The sequence below is a fragment of the Stenella coeruleoalba genome (assembly GCF_951394435.1).
Source record: "Stenella coeruleoalba genome assembly, chromosome: 19".
Taxonomy (NCBI): Eukaryota; Metazoa; Chordata; class Mammalia; order Artiodactyla; family Delphinidae; genus Stenella; species Stenella coeruleoalba.
The window spans coordinates 10608000-10630676 of record NC_137165.1 but is presented as its reverse complement, the minus strand read 5'-3'; the positions used below and the strand labels follow the sequence as shown (position 1 = coordinate 10630676).

The 22677-nt window shown below is 46.3% G+C and overlaps 1 protein-coding gene across 4 annotated transcripts in view; it reads right to left on the bottom strand.

Annotated features, from left to right (window-relative positions):
• MIS12 (MIS12 kinetochore complex component) overlaps window positions 1-22677 on the bottom strand; it is a 231109-nt gene that overhangs the window by 187382 nt on the left and 21050 nt on the right. For all 4 annotated transcript variants that reach the window (XR_013825058.1, XR_013825059.1, XR_013825060.1 and 1 more), the window contains exon 2: window positions 18869-18954. The gene's annotated coding sequence lies outside the window, so the exon portion shown is untranslated. The remainder of the gene's footprint in view (window positions 1-18868; window positions 18955-22677) is intronic.

Sequence of the window (22677 nt, the reverse complement as noted above, 5' to 3'; positions counted from 1 at the left end):
CTCTGCGATAGAACTAGGGTTTTGTCTCATGAGAGCCATGCATGGTTTTTGACTACTACCATTGAAAATGCCTTCTACATCCTTAATGTATCTATGAAGCAGCTGGCTTACAGAAAAGTCAGGTTCATCTTCCCCTACTCTACTTAGCTAAACAAGTCCTAAAAACACCAAGATTGTTCCTGCCTCAGGACCTTTGCACTTGCTCTTCTTCTTGCCTAGAACTCCGTTCCCCAGGGCTTATTAACAAAACTCCTTCATCGCATTTCATATTGTTTCAGTAACACCACTCAAAATTCCAGTATCACTACTTCGCTCTTTGAGTACCTGTGCACAATCATTCTATATCCCCTCACCAGGATTATCTTATTTGTTTATTGTTTTCTGTGTCTCCCATTAGAAGGTGGAGACTCTGTTCATATTTGTGTTTCTAGCTCCTAGAGGAAGACACTCAATTAATATTGTTGGGGGCTTCCCTGGTGGCACAGTGGTTGAGAGTCCGCCTGCCGATGCAGGGGATGCGGGTTCGTGCCCCGGTCCGGGAAGATCCCACATGCCGCGGAGCGGCTGGGCCCGTGAGCCATGGCCGCTGAGCCTGCGCGGGAGAGGCCACAGCAGTGAGAGGCCTGAGTACCGCAAAAAAAAAAAATTAATATTGTTGGGGTTTTAGGGGTTGGGGGCAGAGGCGGGGCAGGGTTGGCCACGCTGCACAGCTTGAGGAAATCTCAGTTTCCTGACCAGGGATTGAACCCAGGCCTCTTCAATGAAAGCACCAGTACTAACCACTAGACCACGAGGGAACTCCGAATATTGTTTTAAGGAAAGTTGAATGAATGAATTATTCTTTCTGGAACCAAAGACTATCGATCAGATGTTGCCTAGGAGCTAAGAGTTTTAAGCTAGAAGCTAAGCAAACGGTACTCCTGATTTCATCCAAGACCCATGCTGGAGGCCACATGGGGGATGAATGGGATCTTCTATATTTTATTATAGAACGTGAACACTGGAAGGACCATCAGAAGTCACATGATGGAGAAATCACAACGTCTCCATCAAGCAGGCATCTCTAGTGGATGCTGTGGTGAATCCACTATATCCCACTAGTGATGTTGCACTGCCCAGCTCCCCCGCTTCAGGCCCAAGGCATTCATTTCCCCAGCTTCCAGGAATGTTGGCGGTTGATGACCCTCAGCTGAGTTGTTCTCCTGGAATTGCCCTCAGCTGAAGAGAGCAGCCTTATACAAGGTCACCCCTGCCTCCCCAGGGGATAACTGCATCCAATGACTGGTCAGTGTAAGGTTCCCAATGGTCAGCTCCCTTGCCTCAATCCAGGACAGTGCTCCAAGGCTCCCTATGGGATCAGCTGAAGCCTCATCACAGCTCATCACAGCTCAGCTCTTCTCTGTGCCCAGTCACACTTCCTTTGCCTCTCCCCCCAGATACTGATGACAAGGACACTCCCTTTAAACTTCCAACATTCATGAATTCATCTCAGAGTCATGTCCCAGGGTATCCGGCCCAAGGCACCATAGCTGTTCATGCATCCCATGCCATCTTTGGGCAACAAGGAGAAAGCTCTTCCTCAGACTGACTAAAATATTCTTCCCTTTGGTGTCCTCCCACCAACAGGTACCAGGACCTTCTCTCAGGACCACACAAAACAAGTCAAATCCCTCTCCTCCCAAATAGCCTCTCAGATATTTGAAATTGGACATCATCATCGATTAACTAGACGAGAGCAATCCTTTCACAATGTATACATACATCAAATCATCACAATGTACATTTTAAATATCTTACGATTTTATTTGTCAGTTGCATCTCAATAAAGCTGATAAAATGAAAGAAATTAGCCATCATTTTCCTGAAAGCCTCCCTACCCTCTCCAGGCTTATCGACCCCACTTCTTTCATCTGTTCTGCACTGAGCACCCACATCCTCCTGCCTGCTCTTACAAATTCCCCATACCCTCAGTGAAGTGTGTCAGCCACAAAAAGAGAAACTCTGTGCCGTGTCTGTGGAACACCCTTTCCCTCCCACCACAAGCACACAGCAATGCCACATTGATGCTACAGGCCAGAACACCCCCGAGCTTGGATACACACGGAGTTTCTCCTCCATCTTGGTTCCTTCTTCTAAAACCTGAGTTATTTCCTTAGGAAAATGGCCAACGTAGGCAGACCACCTCCCAAGTTGTGTACAATCACTGATGATTCTTTCCATCAGAGACTTTTCTCTTTTGTTCTAAACTACAAATTTTGGCCAAAAAGCATCCGGCTTTTATGTCACCCCACAGGGGTAATAGCCAAGAATCTCACCATTAGCAAAGACAATTTTTTTTTTTTCTATCTCTGGCTTTGGTTGAGTCTCAAATCTAATAGATATTGCACAGTTGGAGGGCTAACAACACACTGTAAAATAGGCTATTGTCTTTAAGAGGGAAAAAAAAATCTCATATTAACGGGCAATACACATATGACTGTGACTACAGTTTTTAAAAGATTATGAGCAAGCCAAATGTCTTCTGTTATTCATAAAGAAAAGATAATGTTTTGTCATCACCACAGGATGTGCCCCACATCAAGACGCGGTGTCTTTTATCTGGATGTGTGGAAGGGAAAGGCAGTGTGATGTATTTTGTCAGTGTTGTTAGCTCCTCTGGAGAGAATATTGAAACGCAGTTGACGATGGAGCATCCCTAATGCTGCAGAGAACTTCTTCTGAAGCGCTCATTTTCTCAGTGTTGTGCCGTCTAACTCGAGGGTCCGGGCTATACATCAGTACCACGGTAATGCGGTGATCAGCTCTAAGTGTCCCGCTTCAGCTAATACGACAGGCTTGGAGAGGCCCCGTCTCCAAGTAGATTTGGGGCTGGTACTTGCACCTGCTGAGCGGATGTCTATTTCAGAAGGCAGAACGTTGTCTGAAGGACACAACACTGTACGCTAGGTGGCTGTCTATATGTTTGAAGATAAAGAGCTCATCATTTTTGCCACAGAGAAAAAGATGGCTGTACAGGTGGGATATAATGAATTCCCAATCAAAGCATACCTGTACTGATCAAGAGACAAATAGGGAATTAAAACCACAGAAGGAGTCTGGGAATTATACACCTCCTCTCCATGTTGTGGAGAGATGCACAAGTGTAGAATAAATCATTAATATGAACGTAGAGTTTGAACTCTGGTTGGATGCCATGGGTTCAGGACGGACCTGAGGACGAAGTAGTACATCATCAAGGGAGGAGGTTGTCAGATTTAACAGCCTTGTGCTACGCAGGAGTGACATTCAAAATGGTTAACTAAGGAGTTCCCTGGTGACCTAGTGGTTAGGATTCTGGGCTTTCACTGCCACGGCCCGGGTTCAATCCCTGGTCAGGGAACTGAGATCCCACAAGAGGCGCGGTGCGGCCAAAAAAAAAAAAAATAGTTAACTAGCATGGCACAGGCGCCAACCATTCAGAAGCAGCACTGACCTTAATAACCCATCCAGGTAAACAGGTACTGAGAGCCAGGCCTGCACATGTTCACACACAGCCTAGGTGAAGGGCAGTGAGCTCTGCTGGGCTATACAGCCTGGCTGCTTGGCACTCCTGGCACCTTTAGCCCATGTAAGTTGCGACTTTACTCTGAAGACCTATATCGGAGAAGTCTCTGGAAAAATCCCCCGGGATCTTCAGCTCCCCTGCACCTGCCACTCTTTAACAATGCTTTCTCCCTTTGGTGACCTGACCATCCCCAATTTACTGAGATGCCTAGAATTAAGAGCAGACTGACGCAGCCTCATCGTGATGCACCAGTCTAAATTTAGACCCCAAGCTCTGCTGGAGATGAAAGAGCATGTTTGGGTTTTAGTAATAGAATTTTAAGAGATGGGTCGATTACATGTGCACGGTTACCCAGCCCCTGAATACCTGGCTGCTCTCGGTAAGAGCTACGACTGGATAGCCTGATACATCAGAAGTTGCATTCAGAAAGTAGTTACAGAAACTGGAAATAACCATTTATTTCCCTCTCACATAAAAGAAGCCCCAAGATGGGCAGTAGAAAGTTTTCCACAGTAATTAGGAGTTAAGATCTTCACTCTTTCTGCTCCACTATCCTTAGACCGTGACCTCCGTCCTCAAGGCCACTCATGACCCAGGATGTCTGCTGGACGTTTAGCCACACGAGCTCCAAGCAGAAATCAGGCAGAAGGAGAGGAAAGAGGGAGAAGTCACATGAACACTCTTTCCCTCCATTAACACACTGTCTCAGAAGCTCTACTCACCCACTTCTCTTCCCAATCAACTGGGCACCACTAGCTGCTAGAAAGCTCAGTCCTTTAGTTAGTTCAGGCCCATTGCACATGGAATAGAATTGGGGTTCTGCTATGAAGGACAAAGAGGGGGATGGATATTGGGGAGGCAATAAGCAGTCCTTGGTTTGCCCCATGTGAGAAAGTTCCATGAGGAATTCCCTGGCGGTCCAATGCTTAGGACTCTAGGCTTTCACTGCCATGGGCCCGGGTTCAATCCCTGGTCAGGGAACTAAGATCCTGGGGCCAAAAAAAAAAGTTCTGTGACTCTCTGGGGCCACCTAAAGTGATAAAAGATCCCCACCACCACAATGCCTACCGCTATTGTTGCCAAGCTGAGGCTCCTGGAAGAATCCCAGATCCTCCCATGAGCACACAAGGCACCCCAGTTCCTCCAGGGCCCACAGGCTGCCAGAAAGATGTCTACCCCTCTGCGGGGTGGCGAAAAGCTATAACCCTTTATTGCCTTTGAGCCTAGATCTTCCCTCCTCCCTCTCTCACCTCCTCCTCCTGGCACGAGGTAACACTAATGCTTGGGGACCTGAGCTTTCCACGGAAAGGTGAGAAGTTACTGCTCTTCACTCCACCTTGAAGGAGGGAAATTAGCCTTGAATCAAGCTAAGAAGACCTCAGGGAGACGACAACAAACCAGGGGTTGGGATGGGGGTCCATGCTAGGTGTCTAGACAAATGTCAGCATCATCTGGAAGTGGTGGCTACCATTTTCCATCCCAGGGAGCTCTCAGGATTTACACCAAGGAATGAGGGTGAACCCAGGGCACAGGTGGTGGTATTAGATGTCCTTCCTGGGGAAGCTGGGGACAGAGTCAGGAATGGTTCGTGCCTTCAAAGAAATCACATCACAATGAATGTGTATTGATACCTAGGTCAAAATGTAAGAAAGGGGTCAGATGCTGACCTGGGAAGGAGGGGACCAGAGGAAGGAGGCATCCTCCTAGTTCACAGGCTCGGAGAAGACTAATTCTTTTTGAGAATGAGGATGGTTGGATGTGGAAGATGGGCCGCACCCTTTGCCATGTTAACGCAAGTGAGCCAAGGCTAGGAAAAGGAACACTGCTGGCCTTGTGTTTCGAATCTTGACCCTGTCCTCTCCCCTTCCTCTTCCTTTTCTCTCATCCCTGAATTTCCTCACTGCTTCCTAAGGAGGATGGGAGGAAGGCCTCCTCTAGGCTGACATGACAATCTTGGACTGATGGTTCTGCAGGCGAGGACTGCCTGGTGCCCCTCAACCGCGGCCTAGCCCACCCCTTGGATCCTGTCCACAAATCACTGGCACTCAACACAATGTTTTGGACACATCGATGGGCGAACAAAGAAGCAATTGAAAGGGGGCCACCAGAGCAGCTGAACTTGCTCTTTGAGGGATGTTCTCTATGCAAGGAAGCACCTAGCTACAAAATGGACTTGTTTCAGGTCCACCCAGGACTATGTCTCAAAGGGAAAAGAGACCCGTAAAATATGTTTGTGCTGTAAAACGAATGATCTGGATGTCAATTACCTAGAAACAAGCCTCTAATGTGAACAATCAGAAGTGAGGAAAAATCGATACACTTCTTCTCATCGTGTAGACAGGGAAAACAAGCTTCATTTTACTCCAGGCCCAGCGAGAAAAGAGCAAATTAATGGTTCCTGTCGGGGGCTCCTGTGCTACCTCTCTGCCCAGGGCCTGGCTCAGGAAGGAGCCGGCTGGATGGGTTCGAAGGGTTCTAATTTTAGGCCTGAAATCCCCACACACGCCTATCATGTAGAGGTATACGTGTGTGTCCTCGTGTGCCTTGTACATAGACATACATGAACACCATGCCTGTTCACCAGACATGCCTGAACACCAGAAAACTCAGGACAGTCCCTATACCCCAGAGCCTGCTGAAATTATCCAAACTAGCCAATCCTACATCTCCTGCTTACTTTGTCTTGCCTGTCCCTTCCCAGAAACCACAATAAAGACTCTTATCCACTTTATTCCCTCTGCCTCTAAGGCAATACCGGTGCTTCCCCATGTGACCCTGCATGGCATGGCATGGCCCCTCCTCTTCTGAACTGTGAGTAACAGACTATCTTTTCAATGGTAACTAACTCCTGATCTGTCAGTTGGCCTCACCATACCTGAATAATAAACGACGTTTTACGTGATTATTATATCATAGGGTTATTATAAGTATTATATGAGATAATACATGCAAAGTGATTGCTAGAGTACCTATCAGCCAGCTATTGTGCAACCCACAAAGTCTGACATACAAAGCCCTAAATTTGGTCTTCTCCCCAAGGCTGTGTTGTAACGGCCACACTTTTGATTTGGTGAAAATCATTTTATTTTCCAACCTGGCAATCTCTGGGCTCTCTACAGTCCCTTGAAATTCTGCCTGCAAACTGACCAATTCCTTTTTGAACTTATCTCTTTCAAATGCATCTAGCAGCAGCCGGGTCATACTTCCAACATCTTGCCTGAAAATCTCTTTACCAAACTTGACAAATGCTTTAGGCAGATTTTTCTACCTTGTAGGTTATTGCAAGGGACAGCTTTACCAAATGTTTCACTATTAAATAACACGAGTGCTATTTTACCAACCTCCTAAAACACTTTCCTCACTATGTCTCAAAGCCACATATTTCAGGGTTTTGTTATAGGAGGATTCTACTTTAGGAACCAATGTCTGTATCAGTTAGCTATTGCTGCATAACAACCATACAATCTCAGGGTCATATGACAACAAGCACATATTTCTCACTCACTTTTCTCTGGATTGGAGATTGAGGAGAAAGGAAGATGTGCTCAACAATAATTTAATGTATCACACATGGTGAGGACATAGTGAACTTTCAGTAAATGTCAGCCATTATTAGCTAATACGCCAGCTCCTAATACAGTGACTGTTAAATAATAAATATGTAGAAGAACTGGCTTCTGGCCCCAATTCCATCATTGCCACACTGTAGGGCCTTAGGAAAACCACTTAGCCTTGGCTTCCTCATCTGAAAAGTGGGGTTAGCAGGACTGGAGTGTCAAATATCTGTAAGAACAGTCCCCAGACCTCCTGCAGGGTCTGGGGCAGATTCTTTTCCTCTGAGCCTGAATTTGAATTCAAAATTGCTCTCCAGAAGATGGCCACCACCAAAATGAGCTGAAGTTGGTTCACCAGATGAATGATTTTTGTCACCTGCACTAGAATCGCTCTGATGGAGCAAGATGTGACATTGGTAATCATCCAGTTCAATCCCTTCATTCTGCAAATGCAGAAATTAAGACCAAGAGAGAAAAGCAACATGCCCGAGGGCACATAACTTGTTAGTGGAAGACCACGCCCAGACCCAGACTGGTGTCCTTTCCCACCACTTAGCCAGAAAGGGATGACACCAGACCTCAAATCCAGGTTCTCCAAATCCAAGAAGGTCCTCTCCACTAGGATCCCTCACAGAGACAGGACTGAGGGAGGTGATTCCATTGAGTGAGAAGACAGGAGGTTCCCATTGTCTGGTGGGGGTAGAGAGCCCTAAAAAAGGTGTAACCCTTTGACTGCCTTTTCTATAAAACTCACGGTCTTTGTTCACACAATGTCTGTCTTCAGAATCACCATATCAAAATATGAAAACATTTAGGTTACATGCTACAGAAAGTCTGGACAGCAGAGTAGATAAGAGTTCAAACTAGAGTGGGATCACCTGGATCTGAATCCTGACTCCACCCCTTATCAGCTGTATGATGTTGGGCAAGTTACAAGTCACTTAGTAATTGGTGCCTCAGTTTCCTCATCTGTAAAATGGGAATACTAATAGTTGTTACTTCAGAAGGGTTGTGAGATGCTGTGTAATATACCTATATAGATATATATGACTTAGAACCATGCCTGGCACATAGTAGAACTATATAAACATTAGGTATTTGCAATCACTATTTTATTACCTTGAAATTGTGGAAAATGCACCAATTCGGAAAGCTATGCTCAGTGCAGCCCTGCTCCCACCCAGCAGCATTCTGTCACCTCACTGCCTAAATGAACTTTAAGGTCCCTCAGTCACCTCCAAAACACCATGATTTCTTGTACACCTTATGGACGTAGGTGGTGAGAGCAATCCCTGGGGTTCTTGATCCATTCGATGAGAAACTTTTGGACTCAGTTTTCAAAATGGGCTCCCATATTTTTTGAACTTGCTTTTAGCAGGAAGAAGTTACTGAGTCAAAAGTCTCAGAGTGCTTTTCCGTTGGTTTGTGTGACTCATTTAGAGCAATGGTGAGACACATGAGGGAAGGTTGTAGAAGCTGGAGAAAGGCAGCAAATCCCTGCTGCAGGTGGAGAAGGGAGCACAAGACACCATTGTTTGCAATGGATTGCTGGAGGAAATGCTCCTTGCTTATGAGTCATTTGTAATTAACTCAACCTGGGATGAAAAATGTTGTGTATATGAAAATGTTCTACTACCCGTGTAATAATAAATCGTTAGCATATGCTGTGGTGATGAAGATTGTTATTAATGACTTTGGGGAGGAAAAGGTTGTGGGAAATATCGGATGTAGAGGGAAGACACGTTTCCTGCTCAACTCCTGCCTGCATGGCTGGCCCAGCACCAGAGATTTAGAGTACGGCAAAAGGACCTGATCTGGTTTATTCCAGCTCATAGGAACTCTCCTCCCAGGATGGGGAGGTCTGGAGCTCTGTGCCCCTCCCACAGAGAATCTACATCCAGACTTCCTTTACCTGAACTAAGTCCCCAGTCCTTGGAGATCCGGGGCCTCGCTCCTTTTCTGCGCACTTGAAGGGTGTTTGGGCGTAACTGTCAGGCTCAGCCAGGAGGAGCCACAGTACGATGGGTAATGCCGTAATGGAGAGCACAGCGGGTAAGCACAGGCTTTGAGGTCAGCCAGGACCAGGTTTGCCGACAGCTTTAGCACATGTTAGGGGCGTGGTATGGTTTTTAGCAAATGGTCCTCAGTTTCCTCGTCTCTAAAATGGGCGAACCCAAGTACTTTTTGAGGATTAATTGAAATACATAAAACACTTAGTCCAATTCTCGGCTGGTAGTAATAAGCCCCCACATGTTTACGATGGTGAAGCTTCAAACTCCTCACCGTGAGGGTCTCCAGATTCAGATGCCCCATCTCCCACTACTGTCACCTTTGGCGCATCTGCTCTCTCCGTGAGGCAGTGTCGCTGAGCATTTTAGAGCGTGAACCTAGGGCCCCACAACCCTGCCTCCCAGCCCTGCTTCTCCTCTCACTTTGTGAATATGAACGTGGTACCTAATCCTCTGACTGCCGTTGTCCCATGTATAGAATGGGGGTAATAGCAGATCTACCACTTCTGTACTGTTGTGGGGACTGAGACGAGGGCTGTAAAGCCTCAGCGTGGCACCTGGCACACGGGACTCTCTCCCTCAGCGCTAGGTGTTATTACTCTGCCAGATGCTGCCAGGCAGGAGGGCTGCAGTAGAAAGTGGCTGCTGTCCCCAGGAACTCACCATCTAAGCCTCTGTGCTGTCAGGAGGTGTCTTCATACAGGCTCATTCTGCCCAGCACGGAAGTGACTTGATGCTACAGATCTCTGCGATTCAGCACTCCTTTCTCTCCTCCTCTCCTCCTCTCTCACTGCCATCCTGCCAATCCCTGGTTCCCTCAGGCCTGGGAGCCAGAGGGAATTAGGCTCAAATCTACACTTACTCACTGTGGGACCTCGGGCAAGTTGCTTAACCTCTCTGAGCCTGTTTTCTCACCTGCATCTCTAAGGATTAAATGAGACAATGCATACAACATGCCTAGTCCAGAGCCGGGCACTGATTAAAAGTTAAACAGATAGTAACGGTCCCTTGATCCTTATTTGCAGTCCTAAATGCTAACCCTTTTCTCCCTGCCTAATGGGCTTAACTAACCCTTCTCTCCAAATTTCCTCCAATATGTCCAATTTAGCCCCTGTTGTATTGAAATCAAACTATCCTACATCCTGCACTGTCTCTAGAACCACCTTTTCCTTTTGCATGCTTTGTAGAAATAAATCGTGGCTCCTTCCCAACATCACGTCCCCTTGCTGTGGTATATTGTTGCATTTATGGCTCCAAATTTGCTCACTCCTTCTTGTATCCACCCCACTGAGTTTTCTTCCCCCCACCTGATCCTGAACTCGACATGTGACTTGTTCGGGTTAATGGTATAATTGCAAAAGTGAGGCAAGAGGACACTTGAAAAGTGTTTGTGCCCTGGGGCTTCTGCTCTCTTTCTGCTCTTAGAACCCCGAGATACTTGATCTCTCAATGCCTCAGTTTTCTAATCTCTAAAATGGGGGGAGGGGTAGTAATGAGTAGGTGTCATAAGGATTAGAGAATGTTTGAATAGCGCTCCCTGGGCATAGTCATCTTTAGTTCAACATTGTGCTAAAAAGGCTTTATGTCCCTTTGCCATCCTTTTCTGTGGGTTGCTGGTTTCGTTTATACCATTTGAGCATTTCAATGGTGTAAAGTAGGGATCTAGCTTACTTTTGGATGAACATCTTTATCATGGACAAAGTTAGTTGGATATGTCTTTAATCCAGCAGTTATGAGTAAATTCAGTGCTGGTTAAGGTTGAGTAAACAGGTTTTCTTACGCTGTCAGTGAGAATATAATGGGCAACATATTTTGGCAACAATTTGTAATCAATTTTTAAATCTATCTACATAAATATAAATATATATATATATCCTAAAATCCTGCGATCCCAACCTAGAAAATGTGTATCTTACAAAAGCACAATGTTGTAACATTGTTTATAAAAACAAAGAAAAAGTGGAAATGATTTAAATGTCTGTCCGTATCTGAATGAATAAATTATAGTACCTCCCTACAAATAAAATTCTGCACCACCATTTTTAAAAGTGCCATATGTACAGGCTTGGAAAGAAATCTACAACATATTGTAAAGTGAAAAGGGAAGTTGCAGCACAATATGTATAGTGTTAATACTCATTTTGGATTTTAAAAGCCATATATAATAAAAATAGCTAATGATTTATTGAATACGTATTCTTTGCCAGGCACTTATCTAAATATTTAATCCTTACAACAACCTGATGAGATGAGTACTCATACCATTTTTCAGAAAAAGAAACTGAGGCATCAGGAAGTTACGTAATTTTCCCAGGGCTGTGAATTTAGAAAGAGGTGAAGCCCAGTGTCCAGCCTGGCCGTCTGATCCCTGAGAGGCACCTTCAACCACTACTCAATGTGTCATAAGCATAAAAAAGTTCTCGAACTGGGAGAAGGAGGAGGGGCCTTTCTCCACCTGTTTTATCCACTTTTGTGTTGTTTGGATTTGTTACAATGAGCATGTAATTGAAAAACTAAAAATTTTATAAAAGCGCCCAACCATGTGGAATCCTTGCCTGGGATGGGAGCCAAGAGGGGATGGATGGAGGGAATCACAGACACTTTTCTCAGGCTGGGTTGAGCTCTAACCTGACTTTAAGGGACTTCCGTGGTGGCCCAGGGGTTAAGAGTCTGCGCTCCCACTGCAGGGGGCACGGATTCAATCCCTGGTCAGGGAACTAAGATCCTGCATGCCGCGTGGCAAAAAAAAAATTTTTTTTTTAATGAACAAAAAAAAAAACTTTTTTTTTAATGAACAAAAAAAAAACCCCTGACTTTACGTGGACTTTTTTTTTTTAACATCTTTATTGGAGTGTAATTGCTTTACAATGGTGTGTTAGTTTCTGCTTTATAACAAAGTGAATCAGCTATACGTAAACATATGTTCCCATATCTCTTCCCTCTTGCATCTCCCTCCCACCCTCCCTATCCCACCCCTCTAGGTGGTCACAAAGCACCGAGCTGATCTCCCTGTGCTATGCGGCTGCTTCCCACTAGCTATCTGTTTTATGTTTGGTAGTGTATATATGTCCCTGCCACTCTCTCGCTTTGTCACAGCTTTCCCTTCCCCCTAACCATATATACACCTTCCTCATCAGCAAGGACGGATACAGGTTTGGAGGGACGAACTTCAGCATAAGACAATCTGAGTTCAATCCAACTAAGTGGACTTTACCAAGCATCTTTACCTCTCTGAGCCTCCACTTCTCACCTGCAAAGTACTGACCACTACCACCTTTACAGGCTTGCTGGGAGGGCCAGAGAGAGCCTAAGAGGGGGTTGCCGGGACCGCTTCGTCCCACACTCCCTGCAGCTGTGGCTCCTGGGAACCTGGCATAACGTAAGTTATGACAAAGTCTTTTGGCTGATGTCATCTGGGAAAGTTTTATTGTCCCATGGTGTCCACATGCAACTCTCGGGTTCAGACTCAATTCAGAAAGAAAGAGTTTCACAACAATATGATGAAGTCAAAAGCCCAATGACTGCCCCAGTTTCCCCCTAATTTCAAGTCCCCACCCAGTCCAAAGAACAAAAGAAACAGGAAGAGAGATTTCTGTTCCCATCTTGCCCAATGATCTGGTCCCAGCCCTTGGTTTCCCAAGTCTGGTCTCATGTTTGGAAGAAGTAATTTATCTCAAGGTTCTCCCGGTGGGTCTGGGAACCACGAGGACAAGCTGATGCAGAGCCAGGTTATGGAGAGAATAAATCCCCCACACTTAGGTCCTGCCTTTAGAAACACGGACTAGGGGTTGCACTAGTGAATGGGGGGCTGGGAGGTGGTCTGGCCCCTTTGAAGTCTCTGCTTCAGCTTTACTTTGGTATAACTTTAATATTAGTCCTTCAAATATTCCTCATTACTACCTGCTTGGATTGGGTCATCCAGATAATTTTTCTGGTTTCCACCACCCCACCCCCAGCCCCTAGCTGCATACTGACCTCAGAGCGAGAGTGTTCTCCGTTTTGAAGGTCCTTGCAAAGTCTGCATGATGCTCTGTAATCTCCCAAGCAGCTTCGTTTATCACCATTGTGCATTCCTACAGATTCTCAGTTTAATGACACCCTTTCTGAAGCAGCAGTGATGGTGCCAAATGGCGCTTGCATTTCCAGGAAAGCAGCCAAACTCATTAAGTTAATAAAGGAATTGAGCTGTATACAGTTGCCTCCTTCACATCCATTCCCGAAAAACCCGCACTCTCACAACTCATCAGCAGCTATTAAACCTTCGCCTCCACCTGCAAAGCACTCGCCCCACTGAGTCACAGGAGGTCAGACCCACGTCGGCTGTGGAGGACAGAGCACTCTGTGCACGAGATTGGATGCCCATCTCAGAGCCTGGCCAGCCCTGACATTTCTCTCACTTCTGCCCCCGTTGGAGTCCCACGGATCCTGGTCAGAGGCGGGACCAGACCTAACTATCGGCTAGACTAGAGTCTCAGATGAACCATCACAAGCACCCGTGCAGTCTCCCCGCCTCAGTCTGAACTTTGGCAGTCAGGGTCATCTCTCTAAACCACAAATCTGAGTATATCACTCTTCTGCCATATTCCTTTCTCAGCTCCCCATTGCTCACAGAACAGTCCCCAAACTCCTAGAGTAGCATCAGGCTTTTCAAGACACACTCCACCATCACTCACCTCTTCACTTCACAGGATCCCCATCACCACTCTGCCACGTAGCTCCCTATTCCACACTCCAGCTCCCAAGATTGGCCCTACTCTCTCACTCACTTCAGGCCTTTGAGTACCACCCTCCGGATGCCCTCAACACCCTTCCACACCTTCACTGCTTCCTCTTGTCCTGGATAACTGAAACTCATCCTTCAAGACTCCACCCAGAAGTCCCTTCCTCCTGGAAGCTTTCCCTGACCTCCCAAGTTGGCCTTGGTGGATGCCTGGGTAGTTCTTCAAACTTCCGTAGCAATGGGCACACCACGCATGAGAATACTTACCACATGGAATCATGACCGTCTTTTTTATTACCTGTCTCCACAACTAGAGCGTGAGTGAGGAACTATGTCACTTTCACCTCTGCGTTCCCACATACCTGGCCCATGGAGGTCCCAAAAGTTTCTATCTTATAGCATGGTCATCTGTGTTGAGTTCCTGTCTTTGCTGGCATACTCTCTCCACAATGACCCTTGCAGAAATGGCCTTCTCTTTTCTGGTCTCCAGATCTCTTTTCCTCACCCTGTCTGTGCTCTTCCTCTTTTCCCATCTCCTTGCCCAATAAGAGTCATGTTGACTTAAACTGAAGCTTTCAATATTTGCATTTCTCCACTCCAAGGGAAGCTTGCACCTGGTCCCATCCACTTGCTTCAAGTGTCCCATCTAACTCCTCTCCAGCCTCACTCTTCTCATCTCAATCCACACATCTTTAACTCCACCAGAAGTTGGAAGAGTCTCTTCACCTCCTGCCATCCTGCAAAGAAGTGTGGGAACCACCCATGGGGTCATCCTTGGGGCCACCCAGCCCAGGTCCTGGCTCCAGTGGGGTCCCCTAAGATACGTTATCACTGTTCTACGGTGAGGATGGCCACATGACAGACTCATTCCCCTTAATAATCCTGCACAGATCAATTGTTGAGTTCAGCCAGGCCTCTCAGGAAGGATTTTATATATCCTATCAACACCAGCTCTTGACATAATGAATTCCAGAAGTTTACTACCCTCTGAATGTATTTCAAACAGTTTTCTTCTAAGTGTCGAGGCACAGAAGGAGATTAGCTTCCTGAAAGTAGTGGCTACGTGTGGGTTGTGGTCTTGCACCACCACCCCTACCTCGTCCTTCCAGGATCTAAGATCCTCCTTCATAGGAACCAAAAGGCATGGAAAAATTGGTTCAGCCGAGGATCAGATCTCCAAGATCACCCAAAGGTAATCATAAGGCACATGACGACAGGGCACCACTCTGGCTCTTATATTGACCTCTAATGGCTGCCTGGCAGGAACACTCTGGTCAAGGCAAGGGACCCCTGTGAGTAGAAGCAAGGACAGAGGCTAGTCCAGGAACCCCAGGGCTGAAGCTCCAGCTGGTCTCAGCAAGACTGCAATGGACAGTCAAGAAAACTGAAACCATTCTAGTATTTCAAACACAGGGAATTTAATACAGATGATGGGCCACAATGGGGATGAAAGAGCTCAAAAGCCAAACAGGAATGATGAAGCAACCCCAAAATTAACAACAGCAGGAGGCCAGCGTCCTCCAAGGGCTGCAGGACACAGGGGGATGATGGTGTTACCAAAACCCAGAAGCCAGGACCATCCAGCCCGAGCTAGGACCACAGCAGAGGCTGCGCAGCAGGAAGTGAGACCACGGAGGGAGGTATGTCCAGCAGGGATCTGGGACAGCCATGCAGATTCAGCCACGGCCAGAAATGCCCTCCTCTGCCCACAGCAGAGAGAAGGGGAAATGCCCTGACTTCTCCCTTCCCGCCAGGCTCCAATCTCCTGCCAAAAATAGAAGGCAGTGCCAGGGGGCCTGAAAAACAGCTGCAGGAGAAGGGCAGGCATGGATCTGAGAGCAAGAGACAATGACCGGTCCAGGCACCAAGGGACAGACACACCCCAGGAGTTCATGTACCACCCCCTCTGTTTTCAGAGTTTCATTGCTTTCAATCATGTCCCTTCTCAACTTCTGTCTGCCCTTCTAGACTGAAAAGGCTGTCCCCACGAGGCAGTCTCTGTGTCCATCCTGTGGACTCAATTAATTTTACAATTCTCCAGATACTTATTATGCCCCTAATATGTGCCAAGCACTCTGCAGGGCAGTGAGAGGAATGGAATACAGAAAGAAATAAGGTACAATTCTTGTTCTCAAGGAGCTCATGGTCTGAAGGAGGGGAGACAGACAAGAGCACAGCCCTCTGTCATAGAAAATAATTTATGTGAGGCCTGCTTGGGACAATGGAAGAAGCCTTCCAGGAAGAAGTGACATCTGAACTGGTCCTTAGATGAGAATTTCACCAAGTAGGAGAAAGGCATCTCAGGTGGATGAAGAGTCTGACCAAAGGTGCCAAGTGGAGGATGGAACATGGTGGCTTGAGGGACAGTGACAAGATGAGGCTGGAGTGGGGAGCGCACGGGGAGAGGATACAGGTAAGACCTGAAGTGTGGACGGAGGTCAGAGGACCTGGAACGCCACACAGTGATGGGGAGCGATCAGAGAGGTTTATCCAGGGGTGTGGCATGAATAGGTTTGTGTTCTAGAAGGATCTCTCTGGCTGCCTATGTGGAGGATGGGCTGGAAGTGGTGAGATCAGAGGCAGGGAGTAGAGTTTTGAGACGTGATTATCACAGGAATCCAGAGAAGGAATGATGAGAAGCAGAGGGGATGGAGAGAAGGGGCAGATGCAGGCCATGGCTCAGGGGCAGATTAATGCGAAGGATGAAGGAGAGAGGCAGGTCACCTGACACAGAGCCTTTCAATGGGCCTCTGCAGTTTCAGCATTTTCCCAAGGTGGTGCAGAGACCAGAGTCCCGAGAGTGGGTGCCCCAGAGTTTGGAGAGAGAGAGGGGGGCCTGCCTTTGATGCCCGGTTCCCTGCCTGGTGGGGCCTGACCTTGGGGATGCCTTTTGCTGCTGACGCACTTTGGGCACTGACATCAGAGCTCTCTGCATCATACCAGAGCTTACAGGGTTTGAGCCATTTTCCTCTGAGATAGTGCAAAGCAACATGGAAGAACGCAGAACCGGCTCCTTTAGTTAGTCCAGATGTGGGTAAACAAATACAAATAAGAAACCAATGGAAATAGGGATTCTTTCTCTTCTACCCCTCAGAGAGTATTAATCGAGCCATTCCAGCGGGCTGAGCTTAGAGCCAGGTCTACATTTTCCATCCCTTCTGCACAGTCGTGCACAATTAGAAATCATGCATCTTTTACTGAGCACGTACTTTGTGCCTGGAGTTGTGCAGAACACTGTTAGAAATTGACCAAACACACTCCCTGCCAAATGAATCCACACGGTAAGCCCTTCACAGTCTGGCCCCAACTTGCTTCTCCAGCACCACCTCTTGCCACTTTCCCACCACACACCCTTCCCTGTAGTGACATGGGAGGGACTGGAATTCAGAACTTAAAACTCCATAGAAACAGAGTCACAGACGTAGAAAACAAACTTACGGTTACCGGGAATAAGGCGGGGAGGGATAAACTGGGAGACTGGTATTGACATATACACACTACTATATATAAAATAGATAATTAATAAGGACCTACTGTATAGCACAGGGAACTCTACTCAATACTCTGTAATGGCCTATATGGGAAAAGAATCTAAAAAAGAGTGGATATATGTATACGTATAACTGATTCACTTTGCTGTACACCTGAAACTAACACAACACTGTAAATCAACTATACTCCAATAAAAATTTAAAACAAAAACAAAACGTATAAGATGAAAAAATAATCAAAACCAAATAACTTCAATAGATACAGATGAGGACTGAGGCGTTTAACGCGTTTGGGTCCACTCTTCTGGACCAAACTCAGCAGGATCCCTGGTGTCCACAAGAGGCAGTTATACTGTCAAGGGAGTCCATAATTCAGCAAATATGTGTTAGCCACAGGTCTTGCGCAAGTTTTTTGGCAAAACCCTGAGGAAAAAGGCAAGAAGGTCAAGTACCAATTTGCTCAAGGAAGCCAAGTACTGGTAAAGCCCCAAGAAGCCAGGGACTGGCTTACTATTCATTCATTCCTCTGTTCAACAAATATATATTGAGCTTCTAGTACATACAACTAATTCACTGTATTAGGTGCTGGAAGTATGGCTGTGTACAAGATAGACATAATCCCTGCCCTTGAAAAAGTAACAGTCCAGGGAGTAGACAGGCAAAATAAAAGATCAGTGGCTTCTCCCTATAGGTCTTTTACCCCTGGAGTGATAGACCTCCCTAGTCTAGGAGAAACGCTGCAGATCAAGAGGCCTTGGTCTGACTGCTCCAGGCCATGCCTCCTTGAGAAAGTGCACCCACCTCATCCGCCCAGGATTCACTGGGCAGCGGGGCCCTGCCCTGTGATCTGACCAACAGTGATCAGAGTAGGAGCCCAGGAGATCCAGAAAGGTCTCCCTGTCTTGGTACCACAGCCTCTTAAACTCTTAGTGCTTTCTCTCGTGGCTCTAAGAAGTCCTGTACAGTCTTATTTCTGTTGAACTATCACCACCTGATGGCCAAGGAAAATTTTGTCAGGAAAAGAGAGCCTTGAGTAATGGAGTTTAATGACAAGTTGACATAGCAGATTTGTAGTTTTCTAAGGAGGCTTAGCGAGGCCATCACAAGGGGCCTCATCAATTCTCTACGCTTAGCCTCAGATGGCAGTGGATTTGGCCTGTTCTTAAAGGCTCCTAGAAGGAAATTCCACACTTACCTCCCATAACTTGTTCCCGCACTTAGCACCTCTCACTGGGCAGAAGTCCTACCCCAGAGCTCATCCCAGATCCTCCTGCCCCAGTTAAAGCCCCTTTGCTTTGATTGACATCCAAGGAGCTGGATACATACACTCAGAGGTCATCATCTAACCTCTGTATTTCCCAGCTCAAAGCCTCCAGGGGGAGGGAGGAAGTGACAGTCCACTTAATGTAATGGACACAGATGTGTTCTGAGAGGCTGAGGCCTCCCCCAGTGGTGAGGACCAGAATAAGCTAACCCGCATCCCACCTGCCTTTTCAAAGCAGCCTTGGGAGTGATGAGCCAATAAGCTTGTTGGAGGTGAATACACTCACCCGTCACCTTTCAACACATCAGCGGAGGCAGCAGGTGGCACAGGGATAAGGACGTGGATTTTGGAGTCTCTCAGATCTGGTCTCATCTGCAAAACAAGGACAATGACCCCCATCTTAGAAAATTGCTGGGAAGATGAAGTGACCTGGCTCCGCAAAGTGCCTGGCGTGAAGCGGATCCCACTCAATAGATACTGTCATTGGCCCCGCTCCCCACTCCCAAGACAGTCGTTAAAAACCTCAATTCAGGGGCTTCCCTGGTGGCGCAGTGGTTGAGAGTCCGCCTGCCGATGCAGGGGACGCGGGTTCGTGCCCCGGTCCGGGAAGATCCCACATGCCGCGGAGCAGCTGGGCCCGTGAGCCATGGCCGCTGAGCCTGCGCGTCCGGAGCCTGTGCTCCGCAACGGGAGAGGCCACAACAGTGAGAGGCCCGCGTACCGCAAAAAAAAAAAAAAAACAAAAAACAAACAAAAAAAAACTTCCCGGAGGACAAACCAAAGAGGCACTATGGCCAGTTGCTAGATGAAGTGCTTGAAAGAGAAAAATAAGTGAGTTCCCAAGAAAAGCACATTTCTGAACCAAAATTTTAAAATATGTATTCCCTTCAATCCAGAAATTTCTTTTCTAGCAATCTATCCCTTAGAGGTACTCACAGGGGTGCACAAAAACATACATGTGTACAAAGCAAAATGCAAATGAAAACGAACTAAATTTCCATCACATTGGACTGATTAAATCAATTATTCCAAACCAACTACGAAACAGAAAAAGAATGACAGATCCATATGTCCTAACATGGAAGGAACTGCAAAATAGTTTAAGAGAAAAAGAATCAACTAGCAAACAAATTATGTCCTATATATGTAGTTTGTAGAGAAGTGTATCTTCACTCATGTCAAGATGCTAACACTGGTTACCCCTGGGGAGTAGATGGGATGATGGGGAAAGTTACAAGGACATTTTTACTTTTTAACTCTACGTATTTCCACATTTTCTTTTTGTAATCTTAATAGTTTAACTGAAAGAAAAAGGGGGAAATGTCATTTTTGAAGTTACAGGTAATTAGATATCAGTATTATATCAATGTTAAATTTCCTGAATTTGATCATCATACTATGGTTATATAAGAAAATGTCCTTTGCTTATTCTTAGCAGACACTTGCTGAAGTCGTTTGAGGTAAAAGGCCATGACATCTGCAACTTATTCATAAATAATCAGTTAAAAATAATTAAAAAATAAAATAATAGTAAGTGTACAGAGAGAGTTAGAAAGCCAATATGGCATAAAGTTAATCATTAGGGGAATCTAGCTAAAGGTTATAGGGGATTTCACTGTACTAGTCTTGCAATTTTTCTGTAAGTTTGAAATGTTTTCAAAGTAAAAAGTGTCCCTAGAAAGTTATGCATGGTTTCTTCCTTCTAGGGTGGAGACTTCGATGTGTCTTGCCTGGGTTCTATGAGGCTCCCATTGTGGATTCTTTCACACGTGTAAGACAGGCACGAATCATCACCCCTGGCTGAGCCTTAAATACAGTTAAGTCAAATGAGTTACTCAGAGTGAGAGAGTGTGTTCTTTGTAAATGATGTAAGTAGACTGTGTCCTTTGAAGAACTATGCCTGCAGGTTACCTTAGAGAAGTGGGTTGGATTTTTTTCCTAAATCTAAACCTGTAATAAGAATACCTTGTACCTATAGAGTATTGTTGGCTCTTTGAAGATGGCAATGGGGGTGTACAGTAAGTGCCCCACATACGAATGAGTTCAGTTGCAAGAGCGTGTTTGTAAGTCCAATTTGTTTGTGAGCGTGTTTGTCAGTCCAATTTGTTTGAAGTCCAACAAAGTTAGCCTAGGTATCCAACTAACACAATCGGCTATATAGTACTGTACTGTAATAGGTTTATAATCCTTCTCACACAAATAATACATAAAAAACGAACACAAAAAATAAAGAAAACATTTTTAATCTTACAGCACAGTACCTTGAAAAGGACAGTAGTACAGTACGACAGCTGGCATACAGGGGCTGGCATCGAGTGAACAGGCAAGAAGAGTTACTGACTGGAGGAGGGAGAGGAGGTGGGAGATGGGAGAGCCGAAGGATCGTCAGCAATGGAGATGGAGGGCGAGCTGCACAACCACTTGCAGAGGATGCACGCACGTGACAGTGTATGCCAGACACGTGAACTAATTTACGTGACTGGACATTCGAATGCACGTTCGATCTTGGAAAGTTCGCGACTTGAAGGTTCGCATGTAGGGGACTTACTGTATGTATTCTTGTCAAAGTTCACGGGAAATTAAAAGCAGACCATGGTAGGATGGACACCAAGTCCTGATATTCTCTTCACTTCACATTGAGGGAAAGATTAGAAGAAGGAGGGTCAGGAGGGAAACCTGATGGACTAGATTATATTTTTTAACAAACGATTTTAGTGATTGGTGTTCAGTGCCCAGTTTTATCTAAGCCTGTAATACTCAGACTTTCGGGAAATGAATTGTCAGACTGTTGGGATGGCCTTATTGGACCAACCACACATCTGAAGGGAAGAGGATTTCCATATCAATCATCCTGGAAGGAGGTTAATCCTGGGGCCTGTGTTGGGAGGGGAGTGGACTTGGGGAGGGAGGGGGGAATTTGTTCTCTTTCGGTGGGTCTGAAGCCAGATTGACCTGGTATGGAGGTAACTGGAGAATTTTAGGGTGGAGAAGAGTCTGCCAGTGTCAGATGGAGACCAGCCGGAGCTACAAAGGCTGCCAGCTGGGAAAGGGGCACCAAAGGCAGCCCTAACCTGCAGGTTCTGGGAACAATGTCGGCAGCTGTCACTGTAAGTGACCCACTGCTGTAGTTACTTGCCTTTATCCTGATCCTTCAGGAGGGTCTTGCTCAAAGTCATATCTTCCAGTCTTAGTCTTGGCTGTGCCAGGGAGAATTGGGGAGGGCCTGCCCCGCATTTCAAGAGAGGCCAGGAAAAGAGCAGGGCCCCCAGAATTGATGGATCAGAGAAGACACCTGGGCCCAGCATCTCAGGGGAACAGAGACAGCATCTCAGACCACAGAAGCAACACAGGGTAGTAAGACAGGGGGTCAGGAAGGAAGCTGAGGGCCAATTTCACAATCCCCGTGGGACAACACCTGGAACACTCTCAGACATAGCTGGGAGCTCGGAAATTTTAGGGAGGCCAATTTCCAGAAGTTATCTGGGTTTGGGTTCAAGTCATAATAATTTGAATATAAAAAAGAAACATCACTTTACCCTAGTGGGGTGTGAGACATATCATTACCCTCACATGTTAAGTTTTAATAGAAACTAGCATTATTTTAATAAAGTGGGGATTTTTAACGTGCTCCTAAAAGGCCCCGAAGCATCAGGAAGGAGCAAAGACCCAAAGCAGCAGAAACAGATAACTGAAAATTCAGACCTCAGAGGGAGAGCACCTCTGGGTCCTCTGTTAACCAAACAGGACAGTGTCTCAATGCACAGAAAGTATTTGAGCGCCATCTAATGGCCAGAGTGAGCAGCTGCTTAGAAAGATAAAGAGGAACTATCAATAGATTAGCATTCCATACATGCAGCCTTTAGTGCGCTGACAGAGTGGACCAGGCACTTTCTTAGGCACAAAAGTGAACAAAGTAGTCTGAGTCTGTCTTCGGGGGGTAAACAGTCTATCGGCAGGTGAGGGTGCCAGAAAATAAGCAAATAAACAAATCTACGGGGCTTCCCTGGTGGCGCAGTTGTTGGGAGTCTGCCTGCCAATGCAGGGGACACGGGTTCAATCCCTCGTCTGGGGAGATCCCACATGCCGCAGAGCAAC